We start from the raw sequence: 25,019 nt of genomic DNA, 5'->3' as shown, positions 1-25,019 counted from the left end.
AAAGACTTGATATTTTACCCCAAATATAAAATTTAACATGCATATTATATAGAGATTGAAAATGTGACGTCATTCAGGGGTAAAACCGCAAAGGATTCTGGGAACTCGTGGCAAGCGGTACTAGCGCACGCAGGCTTTCAATTAAAATCAGTTATACAGCGATAAAAAGAAACACAAAAATGTCAAGAAGCTGTTGTATTATTAACTGCAATAGCCGGTCGCATGGCAGCCACGGGAAGCCGACGGGTAAAGAGATCGGTTGTTATCGGATTACGTCGTTGAAGAGAAATTGTTCGAGCCATGTTTCCGAAGTAACAAAGAGCCGACTGGATTGCAGCCATTCAAAGACCAAATATAACGTCCCAGAACACTCCAGCTCACAGGTTAGTCTGCTCCAAGCATTTCCACACAGGTCAGTCTGCTCTTGTAGTTAATGCGTCATTTTCATAACATAATTGGTGATATAGGTTACAAGCAAGTCTGGCGCTGAACAGAAATTGTCGCGCTATGCTCCTTTGTTTATTGTGCATAAATAGTGAATTGTCCTGACACAATATTGTGTTTCGCTTCTGTTATTATGGTACATTGACAAAAACATATACTTTTATTCACAGGATAAAACAGGTTTTTTGTATCACTAATTGCCCAGTACGATTACAGCATACAATATTATTGTCACTGCTACATTTCTGTGATGCTACCAGAAATTATTTCCACTGCTAATTAATTACCATTGAGCTCAAAGGTCCTATAAATAAACGGTTAACGATTGTGTATTTATGACGACGATTTGTGAGACTGGTAAACTTATGATACGTACGATGGTCTTTACTTTCTACACGGTGCATTTCAAGGTCCTGCACCCATCCGTCGGTAAACTGTACCTGGGCTTGTTGCAGTGACCTGAAGTTACTAAACTTCATGAGTGTATGCACTCACTCCAAGAACCGTATGATTATAAATATCATACGGTTATAAAGCCGGTCCTACAAGCGCATCCAAGAATAACATGCAGCTTATCTCAGAACTGTCGGTGAAAATTATTCTTGGAGCTAGGTTTAATTGAGCTGCATTTTAAAGAGGTGCAATTTCACAATTTGTGTATATTTTCTAAGTTCACTATTTTGTCATGTGTTGAGAAAAACAGAGATTTAAAAATTACATGGTCTAATATTTACATTTAGCATAACTGCAACATTCTTTTTTTCGTGTTTTTTTTAAAGACTCGAAAGGACTTGAAATTCAAAATTTCAGACTTGAGACTCGACTCTGACTTGCCTGACATTACTTGAGACTTGACTTGAGACTTGAGGATAAAGACTTGAGACTTGCAAAACAATGACTTGGTCCCACCTCTGCTCACTACCTGTTGTAACGTTTTCCAGCAGGACCCAGTGCAGGAGCCATACCACACAGTGATGCAGCTGGTGAGGATACTCTCAACAGTGCCTCTGTGCTCATAATGGGGGTTGATGCTCTCATTCTACTCAGTTTGCGGAGGAGGTAGAGTCACTGTTGGGCTTTACTGATCAGTGGTGCTGTGTTTTTTGACCAGGAGAGATCTTCTGAGATGTGCACACCCAGGAACTTGGTGCAGCTGCTTACCCTCTCCACAGCAGCACCAGTGATGGTTAGTGGGGTGTGCAGGGTTTGAGTTTTCTTGAAGTCTATGAAGATCTCCTTAGTCTTCTCCACATTCAGGGACAGGTTGTTGTTACTGCACCACTCGGACAGATAGTAAACTTCACAGCTGTAGTAGGGCTCATAGTTGTTGCTGATGGGACCTACCACAGTTGTGTCGTCTGCAAACTTGATAAAAAGGTTGGAGCTGTGTGATGGTGTGCAGTCGTGGTTCAGCAGAGTGAAGAGAAGGGGGCTCAACACACATCCTTACGGGGCCCCTGTACTCAGTGTTCTTGTGCTGGAGGCTAACATATGAGTCTCTAGTGTCCAGATGTGTGAAGGCTGAGTGAAGGGCGGTTAAAATTGCTTCATAATGATGGAGGTAAGTGTGACCAGACAGTAGTCATGAAAGCAGGAGGGAGATGACTTCTTCGGTACAGCAATGATGGTGGAGGCTTTGAGGCATGTGGGAACGACAGTCTGGCTCAGTGATGTATTAAAGATGTCTGTGAAGACATCTGTGAGTTCTGCAGCACAGTTCTTCAGTGCTCGTCCCGGGATGTTGTCAGGACCTGGGGCTTTGAGTGATCCTAGCAAGGGACGTCCACACACTGTCTGGGGATAGTCTCACCACCCGATCGTTGGGGGGGTCCTCTGTGCGGGGGTGAAGGTCTGTGCCTCAAAGCGAGCGAAGAATTTGTTTAGCTCATCCGGTAAAGACATGAAACCAATATTAAATTCAGTTCTTTTGAATTCTTTTGGCGGCAGAAAAAGACTGTACTCAGAGTGGTCAAAGCTCAAAAAATGATCTTTATTTTACATTTCCGGAGACGGAGACCTGAACACACCAACACACACGCTCAGGTCTGAAAGCAGTAGCAGCCAGCATGGTTATATTTCTGCAGCACGTCACACACACACTCAGTTAGTTCCTCTTTCTTTTTGCGTCAGATTTCCGGTGCAGCTCTGCACTAAACTTCCTCTTTCTAAAGTCTGTTGCCAGGGCAACCTGTCACCCTCTAACCTTGTTTTTGTCTCGTCTGAGCTTAGTTTCTAAAAGCCTCTCTTATTAAAATACATAAAACAATATAATAAGAAAATAAGCACTGCGAATACATTAATTACATGACACCAACAACAGTCTGCAGAGTGGGCTTGTAGTCTGTGATGGTCTGTATTCCTTGTCACAGCCTCCGAGTGTCTCAGCTGTGACTGAAGCTTTGTGAAATCCTCCTGGAGTACTGCCTTGTTAACCAGTATAATGAATCAGAAAATAGAGTAACAGTGATTTTAATAACAGACCTCACCAAGAATCTGACCGTGTGTGTGTGTGTGTGTGTGTGTGTGTGTGTGTGTGTGTGTGTGTGTGTGTGAGGGTATAATGAAGGTCGTCTTCATTACTTAACCATATAAACACACATGGGTGGTTTTAATATTGATATTTAACTCAAACAAAAGTTTGTTATGTTTTATTGAATGTTTGTTTATAATCCTCAGATTTACCCGTTCTTATATTTTGCTTGTTCTTATGTTTTTGTATTTTGCTTGCAGACAAGAATTTTGGATACGATTGTCTTACCTGTGGTTTCTCTTGATTGTGTGTGAAATGTGTGTGTAGCTTAGTTCAGTGTGTAACCCCAGATAGTGGTTTGGCTTCAGGGTAAAGTAGCAGCAGTCTATAAAGGGCTGCCAGTTAACATCAGACGGCCTCTGATGTCCAAATGAAGCTTTCTGAAGCTTGGATTGAAAAACGGTTCATTACTCGAAGCTTTTCAACACAGTCCTGTTTGGTGACATCTGGTGGACAAAACTATGAAGCGCAGCTTGAATCTACAGCTTATAATGAACTGCTTCATTATGATTGCCCACTCTGCAGAGATGAACTGACAGCTTCTCTTTAATGTCACGTGACAGTTGTGTCTGATATCGGGCTGATATGGTGCTTTGAACATGTATTTGTTTTACGTGAAAAAAATTCTGTTATGTCGATTTTAATAATAAATAATTTAGATGAATAAAACGTTCTTGTGTAAACATGTGCCATGGTGTGTTCTCCTGTTGCTTGTGACTTCTTGTAGTTTGTTAGTAATAAAAAATACACTAAATATAACAATGTAAAGCACAATATTATAATAGCTGTGAGTATTGTGCTGTGAGGTCACTGCCTCCACCTGATTATGTAATTAACCAGCAGACTGGTACGTTTATATATAATATACTATAAGTTATATCATTATAATTATGTGTACATCATATTTCTTATGTACATTTTAGACCTGGGAGCAGAAATGCTGATGAACTGGTTTTTATTCAGGAACAGGCAGAGCGTCCTCTCTTCCTGGCTCCATGTCTATAATTATGTCACACACTGATTCGCTCTCACAAAATCACCAAAACACAGCACAAATCCCACCAATGGTTCAACTCCTTATAAATCATTGAATCAGGTACTGAAGCAGTGACGTGCTGAATGAAGCTTCAGACGTCATTGATCACGTGACTCTGTTCAGTCAAACCAAGCCTCAGCACAGCGTTTCTGAAGCAGTGTGTTGATTTTTTGACACACGTGCCGGAGCTTCAGCTTCAAACGGGCCGTCACCATCAGAGTTGCTGGAACCATGTCCCACTACTGGCTACTCTGTTTTATTCTGTGTTAAGTTTTTGAATGTGAATTTTCTGTGTTAAGAATAACAAAGAAAATGTAATGAAGTGATTTTAAAGTTTAAACTTTGTGTTAAATCTTGTGAGTCAGAGAGAGATGAGGTGTGGGTGGACATCAGATGATCAAATATCAACAACCTGATTGGCCCAAGTGTGAAGATGTGACGTCCACAGAGGGAAGGGGGGAGAAAGGGTGAGCAGGTATAAAAGTGAGGTGAAGAAGAGATTCGGGGTTCTTCCCTTTTGTCCTCTGTGAGATGAGCAGTTCAGAAGTTTGGATCTAAGAGGTTCACAGTTAAAATTCCAGCAGAGACGCTAAAAGGAGAACCACAGTCCAACCTGTGAATGTTTTTAACCCTTTGTGAAACAACAAAGGCATAAATATGATCATATCAATATTATCTACTGGGTCAGACTCATAGGATCAGGGATTAGAACTCCTTTTATCAGAGAGATGAAATCTACTTCCTGTACAGGGTTTTTTTGTGGGCCTACCGATCGACAGAAACTAGAGTCAATAAAAAAACTGGACATTGGCTCAATGTGTGTGTGGCACAGGCAAACAAGGACTGAGCGCTGTGTAGTCCCACATAAACTCAGACACCTGCTCACCCTAGGTGGACCATGGCATGGTCTATATGGAGGATACAGACACTGCTGAAAACATGACTCTGTCTGGTTTAGATGATCAAATGTCTTTACTTTAGGAGGCTGTGGCTCAGAGTACATTCACATAATGCCTTTGAATAAATGTAAAAAGCTTGTTTTGCTCCTGCTTTGATTTCTTTGTCCAGGTAGAAATTCTGCTTTTTGCCTCTAAAATCTGAAACAGTTTGAAACAAAGTTTGGCGCTCTAATCCTCTCTGTGTTTGTCCTTTGGTCAGATGGTGATATTGAATGAAATATTCCAGTATTCAGTAGCTCAGCAGCTTTGTAACATGTGGTTTTGCACACTGTTCAAACCTCAGATGTTTGTGTAAACAAGTGTGGAGGACACAAACTCACGGGGGGAGGAACGACATTTACTGTTGATGTGTCTGACATTTAGTCTCCATGAGTTCTCATAAGACTGAAGAACTCTGTGATCTCTAACATGCAGCTGTATGTTTTCAAATCATGTGTCTCATTCTCTGGACTTTACTAGACAACGAGTGAAGAACATGTAACGAATATCATCTTTAAAGTGATGAATAATAACTCTGCCTCTGTGTCTTCATAAAAAGATCGTACTTCTGAAAGGTCAGAGGGCAGCATCCACTCTGGGTTTACACAGTTTTGCAGCTTTAGCTCTTCTGAAGTTCAGCACCTGCTTTTTCAGCCAATCAGAAGCCAGTATTGTAGAGAGTTCATATTTCTTTTCATGCAATTGAATAATTTTGAATGTTTAGGTGAATATTTATATTTAGAGTATTTTCTCGATCAGTGTCTTCAGTCCTGACCCTGAGTGCGTACATTTAAAAATAAAGTGATATAACTTCTTTTACATTACTGTGAACTTCTTGTACAGTTTGACAGCTGATTGTTGTCGTGTTTGTCGTCATATGAAGATCGTTTCCTAAAGAGGACTGAACAGTCATTTAGCCTCTGGCTCCATCCATGAGTCTGATGTTTGCTGTATAATCTGTGCTGTTAATAGTGTAATGGAACATATAATTTGTACATATAATTTCATATGTAATTATGATGATCTTTACCCATTAAGATTTTAAATGAATGATAAACAAAGGCCAAGAAAACTGAGTTAAACTCCTGAGTCTACTATATATTTGCACCATGAAGAAATGAATTGTTTGCACCAGTAATAAATAATCAAATATATCAAATTATCATCAATGTTCAAATAAAAGCAAGCATTGCACCAAACAAAACAACAATTCAACAGACAGTTCTATAAAACTGTGGATGATTCAAAGTGCTGCTATAACTGCACAACAAAACTGCAGTGAGAAAAGCTTTGGATGTTCAGTTTAGTTATAATGACAGTTAAACAACTAAAATACTCGATTAAGTAGGTGAGAAAAAGTTACATTTACTGGATCAGTTTAAGACCAAAATACATTTGAATGAATTACTGACATGGACACTTTCTGAAAAATTACTAAACAGTTCAGGCAAAATTTTACTAAAACCTTGAATTAAACTTGAAAGTTTGCATTTAAACTCCACTGTGACTGTGTACACAGGAAAGACTACAAAATAATGTTTGTTTGTTTGTTTTTGTAAACACTGTGGAGCGATCTGCATTTGTTGTTGCTAAATTTAAATATTTGTTACTATTTAATGATCATAATCTCATTTGAACATAGGTTTGATTTAGTGGAGTCAGTTGTTCCCATGCATCATTCTGTAAGTGTGAGAATGAACTAAGATTAGAAAATGTCAAAATATAAAGTTTGATTTATTTTATTCATCACAGCATCCTAAACTTTGCTGAACTTTTTGAAATATAAAATGAACTCGCTGAGTGTTGACTGTCACATTTCAAACATCCAAGTAAAGATAAACTATTAAACTTTAACTGGGTCAGACTTGTTACTGCATGCTGTAACCAAACATACCACACCCTGCATCATGTGATTGGCTCTTGGTCGCTCTGTAAGAATATTTCTTTAGTGCCTCCCTTCACAGATGTGTCTGTATCAGGATGGGTCTAAACAACATGGTGTAAATGCAGTTGCTGGTGAGCCTCATTTCCTGTAGGAGGTGAACAAGAGCAGAGATCTGTTTCCCTTCAGAGCACAGAGGTTGTTTCTGTTCAGAGGAAGTGAAACTGTCTGACAGTCACTGAGAGACGGTGAAACGGCACAGCACATGAATCAAATGGATCAAACAAAATTCTGCTGTTCAGTCTGTTTGGATCTACTGAAGGATCCGGTGACTATTCCCTGTGGACACAGCTACTGCATGAACTGTATTAAAAGCTTCTGGGATGAAGAGGAAAAGAAGAAAATCTACAGCTGCCCTCAGTGCAGACAGACTTTCACAGCGAGGCCTGTCCTGGTGAAAAACACCATGTTAGCAGATTTAGTGGAGGAGCTGAAGAAGACTGGACTCCAAGCTGCTCCTGCTGATCACTGCTATGCTGGACCTGAAGATGTGGCCTGTGATGTCTGCACTGGAAGAAAAATGAAAGCCTTCAAGTCCTGTTTAGTCTGTCTGGCATCTTACTGTGAGAAACACCTTCAGCCTCATTATGTAGCAGCTCATTCAAGAAACACAAGCTGGTGGAGCCCTCCAAGAAGCTCCAGGAGAACATCTGCTCTCGTCATGATGAGGTGATGAAGATGTTCTGCCGTACTGATCAGCAGAGTATCTGTTATCTCTGCTCTGTGGATGAACATAAAGGCCACGACACAGTCTCAGCTGCAGCAGAAAGGACTGAGAGGCAGAGAGAGCTGGAGGTGAGTCGACAAAACATCCAGCAGAGAATCCAGGACAGAGAGAAAGATGTGAAGCTGCTTCAACAGGAGGTGGAGGCCATCAATCAGTCTGCTGATCAAACAGTGGAGCACAGTGAGAAGATCTTCACTGAGCTGATCCATCTCATCCAGAAAAGAAGCTCTGATGTGAAGCAGCAGATCAGATCCCAGCAGGAAACTGAAGTGAGTCGAGTCAAAGAGCTTCAGGAGAAGCTGGAGCAGGAGATCACTGAGCTGAAGAGGAAAGATGCTGAGCTGAAGCAGCTCTCACACACAGAGGATCACATCCAGTTTCTACACAACTACCCCTCACTGTCAGCACTCAGTGAGTCTACAGACTCATCCAGCATCAATATCCGTCCTCTGAGCTACTTTGAGGATGTGACAGCAGCTGTGTCAGAGGTCAGAGATAAACTACAGGACATTCTGAGAGAGGAATGGACAAACATCTCACTGACAGTCACTGAAGTGGATGTTTTACTGTCAGATCCACCAGAGCCAAAGACCAGAGCTGGATTCTTAAAATATTCATGTGAAATCACACTGGATCCAAACACAGCATACAAAGAGCTGTTATTATCAGAGGGGAACAGAAAAGTAACATTAATGAATCAACAACAGTCTTATTCTGATCATCCAGACAGATTCACTTACTGGTGGAAGGTCCTGAGTAGAGAGAGTCTGACTGGACGTTGTTACTGGGAGGTGGAGTGCAGAGGGGGAGGAATTCGAGTAGCAGTCGCATACAAGAATATCAGCAGAAAAGGAGGGGGTAATGAATGTGGATTTGGACGTAATGACAAATCTTGGTCATTAGAGTATTACAACAACAGTTATACATTTTGGTACAACAACATCCAAACTCGTGTCTCAGGTCCTCGTTCCTCCAGAGTAGGAGTGTACCTGGATCACAGAGCAGGTATTTTGTCCTTCTACAGCGTCTCTGAAACCATGACTCTCCTCCACAGAGTCCAGACCACATTCACTCAGCCGCTCTATGCTGGACTCTGGTTTTACTATAAATATGGAGACACTGCTGAGTTGATTAAAGTGAAATAGACTGAAGTCTTTCATATTGTGGGTTTAAATCTGTGTTTTAGTTTCATTTTATTTTCTCTCCATCATTTCTGCACAGAGATCAGCTGTCAGTCAAACATTATGGGTGGTACCTCCACATCTTCTAGTTGTTCTCTTGATGTTTCTGAGTTTTTAAAGGAGATCTTTCCTGTGACTGTTTATGGAGGCTATCACTGCTCATCATCATTTTGATTCACTAAAATATTTCTCCACATGAAAATGTAAACTTCTCTATCCTCTAAATGTTTCTGGAATATTTGTATTGAAAAATGTCGACATTTCTCTTCATGAGTATGGCAGACCGTGTGTGTGTTTGTGTTTGTTTTTGTCAAAATCATCAAACAAATGAGGAAAAACTGTGATTTTAATGAATGAATTCATATATTGTGTTGATGTTTTATTGTGTGAATAAACTGGAAGGTTTGACTATAAATCAAACTTTGAACAAAGTCTTTTCTTCTGTCTTCATTCCAGGATCTCACTCAAATCTGATGCAGAAAATATGAAACTAATCTGAGAGAATAACTGAAGCAGTTTTCCTCCTGAAGCATCACAAAGTTCAGAGTTCATGTTTAGAGCAGAAGATTCAGCAGTCGCTCTGTGACCTTTCAACTTTCTTCACTAAAACAGCTTCATTACAGAGAAACAAGTCACATTTTCTTCATGTTCTTAAGTCCTTTCAGATGTTTGTAATGGTCCTTGAATGCAGCATCAGTGTCGCAGGTTTAAAAGGTCACTTTCTGTTGTGTTCAAAGATTTCCTTCAGATATGGTCTTTAATCAGTAAAGCCAGTGATACAGCAGTGTCATTAGCTGTGTTATTGGCACCAGGCTGTGTTTATGTATGTGTTTAATTCTGTCTGAGGATGTCTTCAGCATGAAATGATCATTTGCTCAGCTGCTGTGTCTCATCTCTTATCAGACATTGGTTGGAACAGAGTTTTGTTGCTGACCATCTGACAAGAGGGTGAAGAAAAGCTTCAGGCTTCATTTGGACACTACGTTGGACAGAAGTCTCCACAAAAATGACTCAGAAACACAAATATTATTAATGAAAGTCCAAATGTCAAAAAGGGGTCATACATGATCCTGAGAAATGTCCTTGAACATTTGAACATGAGTCAGAGGGTTGTCAGGTTTCTACACTGCATCGTGGCATCAAGCCTGAGATGTCTGTGGAAACAAGTATGGAGGACACAAATGCACAGACGCAGTCGAGCTGTTTACTGCTGATGAGGAAGGAAAATAGTCTGTTGGATATTAAAGCAGCATTTATTAGAGTAAGAACAGATACTTGTGTCCTTCATTTGATCCCCGTCAATTTACAGAAGACTTAAGGACCCTTTGACTTCTAACATACAGCTGCATGTTTACAATTTTATTATTTATTTATTTCTAGCAAAGCGAGACTTTACTGATTAAAGACATATAATCAGACATATTACTGTTACTCTCTGAAAAAGACTCACATAAAGCAGATTTATCACAAGCAAACATCAAGACACATCCTTCATGGCTTAAAGTTGCAGTGGGACTCTTTCGCCATCTGGTGGTTGTAACAGTTATGACAACTGTTCCTGCATATATGTCCCTCCTCAGTGTGAAGAAGACTGGACTCCAAGCTGCTCCTGCTGATCACTGCGTGTTCCTCCTGTGTCTAAAATCTATTTCCATTATGAATCAGGAAACTGTTTGCACCAATCATAAAGCCAATAAAATACGTCACACACTAAGAAATAACAAAAAGGAATTGTGGATTTCAAGGAGATTTTTCCCTCGTTTTTTGAAATCATAAGAATACAAACTAATGCAAGACTGTCATGTTTTCATAAGTTTGTAGAGACACTGTTCTGTTGTATACTAGGACATCAGTCACTTTTTAAATGCACGCTACTCCTCCTCGTCATCATCATCATCATCATCAGCACCCATGACCTCCTTTTAGTCTTTGTTTTGTTATTTTTCAGAGTTCAGGAGACGTTCTTATGGGATTTCCACAGTGTACAAGTGCTGTTTAGAGCCTTTACCTAAAAGAAAAGAGTAAAGTACAAAGTAGATTTACTCACTGCAGGAAAATAATGCCTCAATCTGATATATTGTCTTATATGACAAACTGAAAGTGATGCATCAAAGTGTAAGCAGCATTTTCCTGTTACAGCTGGTCTAGATGGAACTGATCTGATCTCCTTTATGTGCAGGTAGATATCCAGTGGGTTTGCTAAGGGTCACAGATGAGGGGCTGTGTGAGATGTTTAATGGGAAAGGAAATAAAACCATTGTTCCAGACCTGCAGCTAAGATACTCGAGTATCTTCAAATATGAAGCTGAGTATTACTTCCATACTTTCCTCCACTGCTGATGACCTTGTTACCTGCTGCTCCCTGTTAATGATCAGCCTCAGTTCTGATAGTAAACTGTTGGCTCTCGTTCTGTCAGGTTGTTGCTCAGTGACGTCTTGTTTTCATTTTCCTTCTTCTTCAAATGTGTCTTCCTTTAACTCTTTGCTTTTGTTTCTGCTTCAAACACCAAATGATACACGTGCTGCACCTCTGATGGTTTGTCAGAGAGCAGAACAATTTACATTACAGAGAATATTTTACAGTTGAACATAAACTTTCACTTTTTTCCTCTAAAGTGTGCTCACTGGTTTTTCCAGCTGCTGTGAGATGTTTCTGCCTGACTGTAAAGATGGAAACAAACACAGATGGAAACACTGAGTCAGAGTGTTGCTGCTGGTTAGTCAGTATATTAACAGAACATGGTTCATAAAACTGCTCCTACAACTGTTTTTGAATCATTTTTAAAGACACTTTATTGTTCTGTTTTTGTGTTTTGGCATTTCTGTGCTAATTTCTTGTTTTAATGGTGCTCTAATTTAAACTGATTTTTCCTATTTTAATACCTAAATAAATAATCATTTATTTTTTGTTCATTTGTCTAAATTCTGGGAAAAGAAAGAAGTTTGTATTTGTTTAAGATACAATGAAATCATATTTTGACATATTGGAAGATGACATGGAGCTGAAAAAATACTACAGGTATAAATGGAAACTCCAGTTTATTTCTGTTATTTCCTGTGATAGTGTTTGTACACTCGCTCATGATAACTGTTCATTCAGCTGCTGTTTTTGTCTGCTGGACATCTTTAGCTTTCAGTAAGGATGCATTCATAGATCAGCACATCTTTTTGAACCACATTTCTTATGAGACTCAGAGTTTACATTTTGGAAATGTGGTGAGACCTGGGGTAGAAAGAGACTGAAGCTTCAACCTCGGCAGTTTTGTGTGTGTCTGAAGCAGAAAGATAAGAACTGTGTGGCCAACTCATCACACACATAATCCTGAATCAGAAAAACAGCATCAAGTGTTGTAATTGTTAAACACAGAAGTGTGATTTATATGTGGTTTTACTGATGGTTAACACAGTCGCACAAACACCTGAAACTGATCAAAATATAAAACAACATATTAAACATAAATATGTGCCAGTTACCAGAACTTATATGTGGTTTCACTGAGGTTTAATTCTGCTCAGTTTATCAATACTCACTCATACAAAAGTTTGTTATGTTTTATGGATTATTTGGCTTTAGGTTTTCCAGTTTTCCAGCTGCTGCTGTTTAATGTTTGCCTGGGAAAAGAAATTTCAGTTAGTGTGGGAAGTTTGGTTAAGCTGGTGGAAAACAATACTGTTACACTGACCTTTTGGATAAGATTGTCTTACCTGTGGTTTCTCTGATGTGCACGACAAAACAGTCTCCAGGCAGCTTGAGTGCCCATTTAAAGGTTCCTGGTGGTACCAAGTGATTGAAGAGAGGATTGAAAAGCCATATTAGTTTATTGTAGATTGTAGTCAGTTGGCCAAGCTTGTAATGAAAAACGGTTCATTACTCGAAGCTTTCATCACAGTCCTCTTTGGTGACATCTGGTGGACAAATATATGAAGAGCAGCTTGAGTCTGCAGCTTATAATGAACTGCTTCATTATGATTGCCCACTCTGCAGAGCTGACAGCTTGTGTTTGATGTCATGTGACACTTCTGTGTGATATCGGGCTGATATGTTGCTTTGAACATGAATTTTTGGGGGGGTGATAAAATTATGTTATCATCAATCAATCATGTGGTCAGAAGAATCTGTGCTTACCTTGCAAGAATGTTTTCAATTTACAGATTGGGAAGTTTTTATTCAGTCTTGATGCTTTGGTGGATGTTAGCTCATATGCAGTTTTTGTAAAGACATGATTATACCCCTTAAGCGTGCTAAAGTGTACCCTAACAATAAGCCATGGGTCACCAAATGCATCAAATCCTGTTTAAGGAAAAAGAGACAGGCTTTTAAAGAGGGGGCTGTTACTGACTTTCAGGCAGTCACCAAAGACTTGAAAATCCAGCTCTTGAAAGCAAAACAGATCTACAAAAACCTTCTTGAAAGCAAATTTGCTGCAAAAAATTTGGGTCTGCCTGGACTTGTATGAAAACCATATCAGGGTTTCAAAATCCCCAGAGCAGCAGTCAGATCATTGTAGACGGTTTTAAGTCAGACAGAGATTTGAATATGCTTGATGCTCGTTTTAGTTCTTCTGAACTGAAACAGAAACTGAAAGATACTCAACACTTCATCACTGAACTCAGCGATGTCCAAAAGGCCTTTCATACAGTTAATGTGAACAAGAGCCAGGGCCCTGATAACATTAGTGCCGCCTAATTAAATCTTGTGCTAAAGAGCTCAGTCCTAAATTTCAGCTTATTTTTAATAAATCCTTTCAAATACAAAATGTGCCCTCGCTTTGGAAGGAAGCTGTCGTCGTTCATGTCCCTAAATCTAGTCGTCCAAACGTCCTGAATGACTTCAGGCCTGTTGCCTCACCTGAGTTGTCATGAAAGTCTTTGAAAACATCATCAGAAATGTGATTATGGAAGAGATTGAATATCAGCTGGATCCAATGCAGTTTGCGTAAAGGCCCAACAGAGGAGTGCAGGACGTGCTTTTGACTGGACTAAATCTGATTCTTAAACATGTAGATGGTAAATGGCCTGCATTTGTATAGCGCTTTTCTAGTCCCTAAGGATCCCAAAGCGCTTCACACTACATTCAGTCCACCCATTCACACACTGGCGATGGCAAGCTACATTGTAGCTACAGCTGCCCTGGGGCGCACTGACAGAGGCGAGTAGAGAGTAAAGGGACTTTAGCAAGACTTCTTTTCATTGATTTTTCTTCAGCTTTTAATACAATACAGCCCCATATTTTAATGAAAAGACTTTTAGAAGAGTTTGAAATCAGGAAAAACCTGGTTTGCTGGATTTTAGATCTTTTAACTGACAGGTCACAAAGAGTGAGAATAAATGGGGTTCTGTCTGACCCAGTGTTCTCCTCCACAGCTTCTCCTCCAGGGTGTCTCTTATCGCCCTTATTATTCATTCTCTTTACAAACATGTGTCAGAGCAGATATGAAAACAGGGCCATCATTAAATCTACAGATGACTTTGTTATTGTCAGCTTACTGAAAGAGGGTGAAACTCACCACGGTCCAATCATTGATGACTTTGTTCAGTGGTGGGAGGAGTCTTATCTCCAATTGAACATATCTAAAACCAAAGATATGGTTATTGATTTTAGGAAACAACAAAATGGGCACAGAGTCACTTTAATTAAAGGTCAGAAAATAGAGCAAGTGCAATCATATAAATATCTTGGGACCATAATCAATGAAAAACTGAACTTTTATTGCAAATCGGTCTGTAAAAAGGGTCACCAGTGCCTTTACTGCCTCAGGAAACTTGCTCATTTCCACATTGAGCGAAAGATTTGAACTTTGTTTTCTTGTTCTTTTATTGAGTCTGTTTTATCTTTTTGTTTGGTGGCATGGTTCAGTCAGACCTCTGTCACAGAGAAACATTCACTGAATTAGTGAGTGAGATGGTCCAGTCGTCTGATAGATGAGTCACAGGCCTGTTTAGACTCCCTGTACTCTAAACAGGTACCACAGATGCTTAATCAATCCTTAAAAATGGTTCCCATCCTCTACGGGGTGGATTTAGCTTCTTTCTTCAGGACGGAGGTTTCTAGTTCCAAGATGCAGGACAAAGCATTATAAAAACAGCTTTGTCCCTGCTGCTGTCACTGAACTCAAGAAGAATTGTTTTTGATTTGATTCATTTTGTTTAATTACTAAATATGTGTTTTGTCAGGTTTCATTAGGTGTGTGTGTTTGTGAAGGGAGGCCAAATGCTATCATTGTTCTGTAAAGCAAATTTACCTGTGGGTATAAATAAAGTAACCTTAACTTAAAGCTTATAGGAGGTTGTGAGGTCACTGCCTCCACCTGATTATGTAATTAACCAGCAGACTGGTACGTTTATATATAATATACTATAAGTTATATCATTATAATTATGTGTACATCATATTTCTTATGTACATTTTAGACCTGGGAGCAGAAATGCTGATGAACTGGTTTTTATTCAGGAACAGGCAGAGCGTCCTCTCTTCCTGGCTCCATGTCTATAATTATGTCACACACTGATTCGCTCTCACAAAATCACCAAAACACAGCACAAATCCCACCAATGGTTCAATTCCTTATAAATCATTGAATCAGGTACTGAAGCAGTGACGTGCTGAATGAAGCTTCAGACGTCATTGATCACGTGACTCTGTTCAGTCAAACCAAGCCTCAGCACAGCGTTTCTGAAGCAGTGTGTTGATTTTTTGACTCATGTGCCGGAGCTTCAGCTTCAAACGGGCCGTCACCATCAGAGTTGCTGGAACCATGTCCCACTACTGGCTACTCTGTTTTATTCTGTGTTAAGTTTTTGAATGTGAATTTTCTGTGTTAAGAATAACAAAGAAAATGTAATGAAGTGATTTTAAAGTTTAAACTTTGTGTTAAATCTTGTAAATCAGAGAGAGAGAGAGATGAGGTGTGGGTGGACATCAGATGATCAAATGTCAACAACCTGATTGGCCCAAGTGTGAAGATGTGGCGTCCACTGAGGGAAGGGGGGAGAAAGGGTGAGCAGGTATAAAAGTGAGGTGAAGAAGAGATTCGGGGTTCTTCCCTTTTGTCCTCTGTGAGATGAGCAGTTCAGAAGTTTGGATCTAAGAGGTTCACAGTTAAAATTCCAGCAGAGACGCTAAAAGGAGAACCACAGTCCAACCTGTGAATGTTTTTAACCCTTTGTGAAACAACAAAGGCATAAATATGATCATATCAATATTATCTACTGGGTCAGACTCATAGGATCAGGGATTAGAACTCCTTTTATCAGAGAGATGAAATCTACTTCCTGTACAGGGTTTTTTTGTGGGCCTACCGATCGACAGAAACTAGAGTCAATAAAAAAACTGGACATTGGCTCAATGTGTGTGTGGCACAGGGAAACAAGGACTGAGCGCTGTGTAGTCCCACATAAAGTGGGACTTCCGTGAACGGCTTCCACACTGTTCGGGCGGACAGGGACAGCATCGCTAGCGGTAAGCGGAAAGGAGGTGGGCTTGCTGTTCTAGTTAACAACCGGTGGTGTAACCCTGCCAACATAACAATCAAAGAAAAGATTTGTTGCCCGGACACTGAACTGTGTGCTGTTGGACTCAGGCCGTATTATTTACCCAGGGAATTCTCTCACGTCATCTTGGTGGCTGTTTATGTACCCCCCTCTGCTAACCCCACAGCTGCATGTGACACTATCCACTCTGCCATAGCTCGGTTACAGACTCAGCACCCGAGTGCCTTTATTGTGATCTCGGGTGACTTCAACCATGTTTCACTGGACAATACACTAACAACATTCAAACAATATGTGGACTGTCCCACCAGGGGAGAGAAAACTTTAGACTTGCTGTATGCTAACGTCAAGGATGCATACAGCTCCTCCTCCCTCCCCCCACTTGGTAGGTCAGATCATAACCTGATTCACCTCACCCCTCGCTATGTGCCAATTGTGAGGAGGGAACCTGTGACCACCAGGACTGTTAGGAGGTGGTCAGAGGAGGCCTTAGCAGAACTACAGGGCTGTTTCGAGGTGACCGACTGGGAAACACTCTGTGAGCCTCACGCCGAGGACATCAATGGGCTTACTGAGTGTATCACAGACTACATAACTTTCTGCACCGACTCCATTGTTCCAGCTCAGACTGTTCATTGTTACCCAAATAACAAGCCGTGGGTGACTAAGGACATCAAAGCCCTCCTCAACAACAAGAAGAGGGCTTTCAGAGGGGGCAACAAAGAGGAGGTGAGGAAGATCCAGGTGTTACTAAAGGACAAGATCAGAGAGGCTAAGGACAATTACAGGAGGAAGCTGGAGTGGAAACTCCAGCAGAACAGCATGAGAGAGGTGTGGAGGGGCATGAAGACCATCACTGGATTCAGGCCAACCAACAGCAGGGGAGCTGAGGGAGGTGAGAATAGAGCCAATGAGTTGAATCTGTTTTTCAATAGATTCGACACCACAGTGTCTGCTCCCACCCCCACAACCTCACCTGTAGTCAGCCTGGAATCCAGAGCCACACCACTGTGCCAGCCTCTCTCTTCACATGTTGCCTCCCTTGAGATTCCTGACACCCCTCCCCCACCCATCACCTTCACTCAATACCAGGTTGAGATGCAAATGAGGAGACTTCACTCAGGCAAGTCTGCTGGACCAGATGGAGTGAGTCCCCTTGTCCTCAAGACCTGTGCCCCCCAGCTGAGTGGAGTCTTTCATAAACTGTTTATGCTGAGTCTGAGTCTGCAGAGGGTCCCAGTGATGTGGAAGACATCATGCCTCGTCCCTGTACCAAAGACGCCACGTCCCAGTGGCCCCCAGGATTACAGGCCCGTGGCACTGACCTCCCACATCATGAAGACCCTGGAAAGGCTCATCCTGGACCAGCTGCGACCCATTGTAAGACCACATCTGGATCCCCTTCAGTTCGCTTATCAGCCTCGTCTCGGAACTGAGGACGCCATCATCTACCTGCTCAATCATGTCTACACCCATCTGGACCAGCCGGCGAGCACTGTGAGGGTCATGTTTTTTGACTTTTCCAGTGCTTTCAACACCATCAGGCCGACCCTCCTGGGTGATAAGTTAGCAGCGATGCAGGTGGATGCTTCTCTGGTGTCCTGGATTGTTGATTACCTGACAGGAAGACCACAATATGTACGTCTCCCACAGTGTGTGTCTGACAAGGTGATCAGCAACACAGGGGCACCACAGGGGACTGTCCTCTCCCCCTTCCTCTTCACCCTCTACACCACAGACTTCAGCCACTGCACAGAGACCTGCCATCTTCAGAAGTTTTCTGATGACTCTGCGGTGGTTGGATGCATCAGCAGGGATGATGAGACAGAGTACCGGGCTGTGGTCGACTCCTTTGTCACGTGGTGTGAGCAGAATCATCTGCAGCTCAACGTGGCAAAGACCAAGGAACTGATCGTGGACTTCAGGAAGACCAGGAAACACTTGACCCCTGTTTCAATCCAGGGGGTCAGTGTTGACATCGTGGAGGACTATAAATACCTTGGAGTACACATTGACAATAAACTGGACTGGGCTAAAAACACCACAGCACTTTACAGGAAGGGCCAGAGTCGTCTCTATTTTTTGAGGCGACTGAGGTCCTTCAACATATGCCAGAAAATGCTGAGGATTTTCTATGAGTCTGTTGTGGCCAGTGCGATCCTCTATGCTGTTGCATGCTGGGGGAGCAGGCTGAGGGTAGCAGATGCCAACAGACTTAATAAACTAATCCGTAAGGCCAGTAATGTTGTGGGGATGGAGCTTGACACCCTCAAGGTGGTGTCGGAGAGGCGGATGCTGTCCAAGATAAAGACAATGTTGGATAACACCTCCCACCCACTCCATGGCATGCTGGTCAGTCACAGGAGCACGTTCAGTGAGAGACTGAGATTACCGAAAAGCACCACTGAACGACACAGGAAATCATTCCTGCCTGTGGCCATCTCCCTGTACAACGCATCCACTTAACACACTGTTTGCTGCTACAGCTACACATGTTTCTTTTCCAACTATTTATTTATGAGTGAAGTATGTATGTGTATATATGTATATATTGTACTATTCTTAGTTAGTGTATTGTCTGTCTTGTCTTAATGTTGGTTTAAAATGGAGCACTGTAACAAAAAATAATTTCCCCCAGGGATTAATAAAGTATTCTGATTCTGATTCTGATTCTGATAAAGTCAGACACCTGGTCACCCTAGGTGGACCATGGCATGGTCTATATGAAGGATACAGACACTGCTGAAAACATGACTCTGTCTGGTTTAGATGATCAAATGTCTTTACTTTAGGAGGCTGTGGCTCAGAGTACATTCACATAATGCCTTTGAATAAATGTAAAAAGCTTGTTTTTCTCCTGCTTTGATTTCTTTGTCCAGGTAGAAATTCTGCTTTTTGCCTCTAAAATCTGAAACAGTTTGAAACAAAGTTTGGCGCTCTAATCCTCTCTGTGTTTGTCCTTTGGTCAGATGGTGATATTGAATGAAATATTCCAGTATTCAGTAGCTCAGCAGCTTTGTAACATGTGGTTTTGCACACTGTTCAAACCTCAGATGTTTGAATGAGAGAAAGAGAGGGAGAGAAAGAGAGGAAAACCAAAGGGGAGAAGAGACGGTGAGAAGGGGGGGGAAGAGAGAGAAAAAAAAAAAACCAAAAAAAAAAACCAAAAAAAAAAAAAACAAACTCCTGGGTCACCTGTATGGAGAAAGAAAAAACAAACAAAAAACAAACAAACAGAGGAGACAGCAAACAACAAAGAGCAACATAATAATAAAGAAAACAAAGCACCATCACAATAAACTAGCTAGTCATAGATATCAATAGTTACTAAATAATAAACGATATTGTGCAGCACGCAAGATAGACAGCGCACAATGTGCTTTGAGGCAGCAGCCAAGAAAGCTGTAGTCCGCGTCTGTGAATACCCGTGTGTACACCTGTGTGCATACCTGTGTGGATCAGCATGCTTGCATTCCAAAGGTTTCTCCATGTAACGATCTGCTAGGGAGTGTGGGGAGCCACAGCCCCGTCCTCCAGGGCATGAAGCAGGTATGGAGGAGATCAAGACTCCAGACATCCAGAGGCCCCCAGAACACAAGAGACCAAGGAAGACCAACAGAGGGGCAGCCGCGCCACTGTCCCAGTAAGAGCTGAGGAGAGTCCCAGATGAGGGCTCACTCAGCAGCCGCGGAGCAGAAGCCAGGGGGAGTTGCAGTGACGCGCCCGTGAGCTCCGCCGGCAGCCAGCTGTGCCTGAGTGACCGAGCCCCAGGCCGAGAGGCCGGGGCCACCCCACCTCCGGAGTGGCCCGAGCGAGCCCCAGGCTCCAGGCCCCGATAAGCGGCCGCCAAGGAGCGAGCCGGTGTGTACCCAGACGCCCACCCCCAGACACAAAGAACCACCAACGCACCGACACCTGAGGGAGTCCGCCACTGGCAGGGGAAGTGGTGGTGGGTGGAGATAGGCCTCCAAACCTTGGAGGGCCTGAGATGTCCCCAGAGAGGTGGCGTCTGATACCCAACCTGACATATAGACACAGACATACAGGCACACACAGACACAAACATCCATTCCCACCCTCATGCTCTCATAGGCACTTACTCCACACTCAACCAACATGGAGACAGACATAAAGAGACGCTGTACACACAATCACACTCCCCAAGCGTACTCTATAAACCGGGTCTAGGTACCCTTGCCCCTGGAGGGGGGAATTGCACCCAGACCCAGGTGGTGTTACCCTTTTCCCTGCGGTGGGGAGAGGCAGACCACCCCGACTCCGCAGCAGCAGGGAGGCCCCACACCCCAGACCGCAGTCGGACGGCCAACTCCTCCTCCTAGCCCCCCCGCTCCAGCAGGCCGCAGAGAATGGGGGTGGGAGAAGACTCCAAACCTCCCTCCACCCGCTCATTGTAGTGTTGATGCATATGTGTTCTAAGGTGCAATTAAAACCCAGGAGGGCATGGAGCTACCTGCCAAGGAGCAGCAGGTAGGCGCATAGTCCCTCCTGCTAGCCCTCAATGACTAAGTGTATTTAAAATTGAGAGGTGGGCAACGACGTCATTCATTCCCCCTGTCCTATTTATTAAAAAAAAAAATTTTTTTATTAAAAAAAAAAAAAAAAATGACAAAGGATGAACTGAAGCTCTGCCATCACGTAATGTCGCATACTGCTGTTTCTGATGTCATTTAAAAAAAAAAAAAAAAAAAAAAAAAAAAAACCTCAGATGTTTGTGGAAACAAGTGTGGAGGACACAAACTCACGGGGGGAGGAACGACATTTACTGTTGATGTGTCTGACATTTAGTCTCCATGAGTTCTCATAAGACTGAAGAACTCTGTGATCTCTAACATGCAGCTGCATGTTTTGAAATCATGTGTCTCATTCTCTGGACTTTACTAGACAACGAGTGAAGAACATAACGAATATCATCTTTAAAGTGATGAATAATAACTCTGCCTCTGTGTCTTCATAAAAAGATCGTACTTCTGAAAGGTCAGAGGGCAGCATCCACTCTGGGTTTACACAGTTTTGCAGGTTTAGCTCTTCTGAAGTTCAGCACCTGCTTTTTCAACCAATCAGAAGCCAGTATTGTAGAGAGTTCATATTTCTTTTCATGCAATTGAATCATTTTGAATGTTTAGGTGAATATTTATATTTAGAGTATTTCCTCGATCAGTGCCTTCAGTCCTGACCCTGAGTGCGTACATTTAAAAATAAAGTGATATAACTTCTTTTACATTACTGTGAACTTCTTGTACAGTTTGACAGCTGATTGTTGTCGTGTTTGTCGTCATATGAAGATCGTTTCCTAAAGAGGACTGAACAGTCATTTAGCCTCTGGCTCCATCCATGAATCTGATGTTTGCTGTATAATCTGTGCTGTTAATAGTGTAATGGAACATATAATTTGTACATATAATTTCATATGTAATTATGATGATCTTTACCCATTAAGATTTTAAATGAACGATAAACAAAGGCCAAGAAAACTGAGTTAAACTCCTGAGTCTACTATATATTTGCACCATGAAGAAATGAATTGTTTGCACCAGTAATAAATAATCAAATATATCAAATTATCATCAATGTTTAAATAAATGAACCATCGCACCAAACAAAACAACAATTCAACAGACAGTTCTATAAAACTGTGGATGATTCAAAGTGCTGCTATAACTGCACAACAAAACTGCAGTGAGAAAAGCTTTGGATGTTCAGTTTAGTTATAATGACAGTTAAACAACTAAAATACTCGATTAAGTAGGTGAGAAAAAGTTACATTTACTGGATCAGTTTAAGACCAAAATACATTTGAATGAATTACTGACATGGACACTTTGTGAAAAATTACTAAACAGTTCAGGCAAAATTTTACTAAAACCTTGAATTAAACTTGAAAGTTTTCATTTAAAATCCACTGTGACTGTGTACACAGGAAAAACTACAAAATAATGTTTGTTTGTTTGTTTTTGTAAACATTGTGGACTGATCTGCATTTGTTGTTGCTAAATTTAAATATTTGTTACTATTTAATGATCATAATCTCATTTGAACATAGGTTTGATTTAGTGGAGTCAGTTGTTCCCATGCATCATTCTGTAAGTGTGAGAATGAACTAAGATTAGAAAATGTCAAAATATAAAGTTTTTATTCATCACAGCATCCTAAACTTTGCTGAACTTTTTGAAATATAAAATGAACTCGCTGAGTGTTGATGTCACATTTCAAGCACCAAGTAAAGATAAACTATTAAACTTTAACTGGGTCAGACTTGTTACTGCATGCTGTAACCAAACATACCACACCCTGCATCATGTGACTGGCTCTTTGTCGCTCTGTAAGAATATTTCTTTAGTGCCTCCCTTCACAGAATGTGTCTGTATCAGGATGGGTCTAAACAACATGGTGTAAATGCAGTTGCTGGTGAGCCTCATTTCCTGTAGGAGGTGAACAAGAAGCAGAGATCTGTTTCCCTTCAGAGCACAGAGGTTGTTTCTGTTCAGAGGAAGTGAAACTGTCTGACAGTCACTGAGAGACGGTTTGAAACGGCACAGCACATGAATCAAATGGACCAAACAAAATTCTGCTGTTCAGTCTGTTTGGATCTACTGAAGGATCCGGTGACTATTCCCTGTGGGACACAGCTACTGCATGAACTGTATTAAAAGCTTCTGGGATGAAGAGGAAAAGAAGAAATCTACAGCTGCCCTCAGTGCCGGAGGACTTTCACAGCGAGGCCTGTCCTGGAGAAAAACACCATGTTAGCAGATTTAGTGGAGGAGCTGAAGAAGACTGGACTCCAAGCCGCTCCTGCTGATCACTGCTATGCTGGACCTGAAGATGTGGCCTGTGATGTCTGCACTGGAAGAAAAATGAAAGCCTTCAAATCCTGTTTATTCTGTCTGGCATCTTATTGTGAGAAACACCTTCAGACTCATAATATTGTTGCAGCTTCATTCAAGAAACACAAGCTGGTGGAGCCCTCCAAGAAGCTCCAGGAGAAGATCTGCTCTCGTCATGATGAGGTGATGAAGATGTTTCTGCCGTACTGATCAGCAGAGTATCTGTTATCTCTGCTCTGTGGATGAACATAAAGGCCACGACACAGTCTCAGCTGCAGCAGAAAGGACTGAGAGGCAGAGAGAGCTGGAGGTGAGTCGACAAAACATCCAGCAGAGAATCCAGGACAGAGAGAAAGATGTGAAGCTGCTTCAACAGGAGGTGGAGGCCATCAATCAGTCTGCTGATCAAACAGTGGAGCACAGTGAGAAGATCTTCACTGAGCTGATCCATCTCATCCAGAAAAGAAGCTCTGATGTGAAGCAGCAGATCAGATCCCAGCAGGAAACTGAAGTGAGTCGAGTCAAAGAGCTTCAGGAGAAGCTGGAGCAGGAGATCACTGAGCTGAAGAGGAAAGATGCTGAGCTGAAGCAGCTCTCACACACAGAGGATCACATCCAGTTTCTACACAACTACCCCTCACTGTCAGCACTCAGTGAGTCTACAGACTCATCCAGCATCAATATCCGTCCTCTGAGCTACTTTGAGGATGTGACAGCAGCTGTGTCAGAGGTCAGAGATAAACTACAGGACATTCTGAGAGAGGAATGGACAAACATCTCACTGACAGTCACTGAAGTGGATGTTTTACTGTCACAACCAGAGCCAAAGACCAGAGCTGAATTCTTAAAATATTCATGTGAAATCACACTGGATCCAAACACAGCAAACAAAGAGCTGTTATTATCAGAGGGGAACAGAAAAGCAGCAGCAGTGGAACAACAACAGTCTTATTCTGATCATCCAGACAGATTCACTGGATGGTTTCAGGTCCTGAGTAGAGAGAGTCTGACTGGGCGTTGTTACTGGGAGGTGGAGTGGAGAGGGGGAGGAGTTTGTGTAGCAGTCGCATACAAGAATATCAGCAGAAAAGGAGGGGGTAATAAATGTGAATTTGGACATAATGACAAATCTTGGGCATTAAATTGTAACAACAACAGTTATACATTTTGGTACAACAACATCCAACTCCGTGTCTCAGGTCCTCGTTCCTCCAGAGTAGGAGTGTACCTGGATCACAGAGCAGGTATTTTGTCCTTTCTACAGCGTCTCTGAAACCATGACTCTCCTCCACAGAGTCCAGACCACATTCACTCAGCCGCTCTATGCTGGACTGAGGATTTATGTTTATGGAGCCACAGCTGAGTTGATTAAGCTCAAATAGACTGAAGTCTTTCATATTGTGGGTTTAAATCTGTGTTTTAGTTTCATTTTATTTTCTCTCCATCATTTCTGCACAGAGATCAGCTGTCAGTCAAACATTATGGGTGGTACCTCCACATCTTCTAGTTGTTCTCTTGATGTTTCTGAGTTTTTAAAGGAGATCTTTCCTGTGACTGTTTATGGAGGCTATCGCTGCTCATCATCATTTTGATTTACTAAAATATTTCTCCACATGAAAATGTAAACTTCTCTATCCTCTAAATGTTTCTGGAATATTTGTATTGAAAAATGTCGACATTTCTCTTCATGAGTATGGCAGACCATGTGTGTGTGTTTGTGTTTGTTTTTGTCAAAATCATCAAACAAATGAGGAAAAACTGTGATTTTAATGAATGAATTCATATATTGTGTTGATGTTTTATTGTGTGAATAAACTGGAAGGTTTGACTATAAATCAAACTTTGAACAAAGTCTTTCTTCTGTCTTCATTCCAGGATCTCACTC

At 41.7% G+C, this 25,019-nt stretch overlaps 1 pseudogene; it reads left to right on the top strand.

Annotated features, from left to right (window-relative positions):
• The first annotated feature begins 7,104 nt into the window (after positions 1-7,104).
• LOC120733574 lies at positions 7,105-24,638 on the top strand (annotated as a pseudogene).
• Positions 24,639-25,019: the final 381 nt, after the last annotated feature.

This window comes from Simochromis diagramma, unplaced genomic scaffold, assembly GCF_900408965.1.
Source record: "Simochromis diagramma unplaced genomic scaffold, fSimDia1.1 OVJJ01000252.1, whole genome shotgun sequence".
In the NCBI taxonomy this organism is placed as follows: domain Eukaryota; kingdom Metazoa; phylum Chordata; class Actinopteri; order Cichliformes; family Cichlidae; genus Simochromis; species Simochromis diagramma.
The sequence above is the reverse complement of the archived record's forward strand: the minus strand, read 5'-3'. Positions and strand labels throughout refer to the sequence as shown.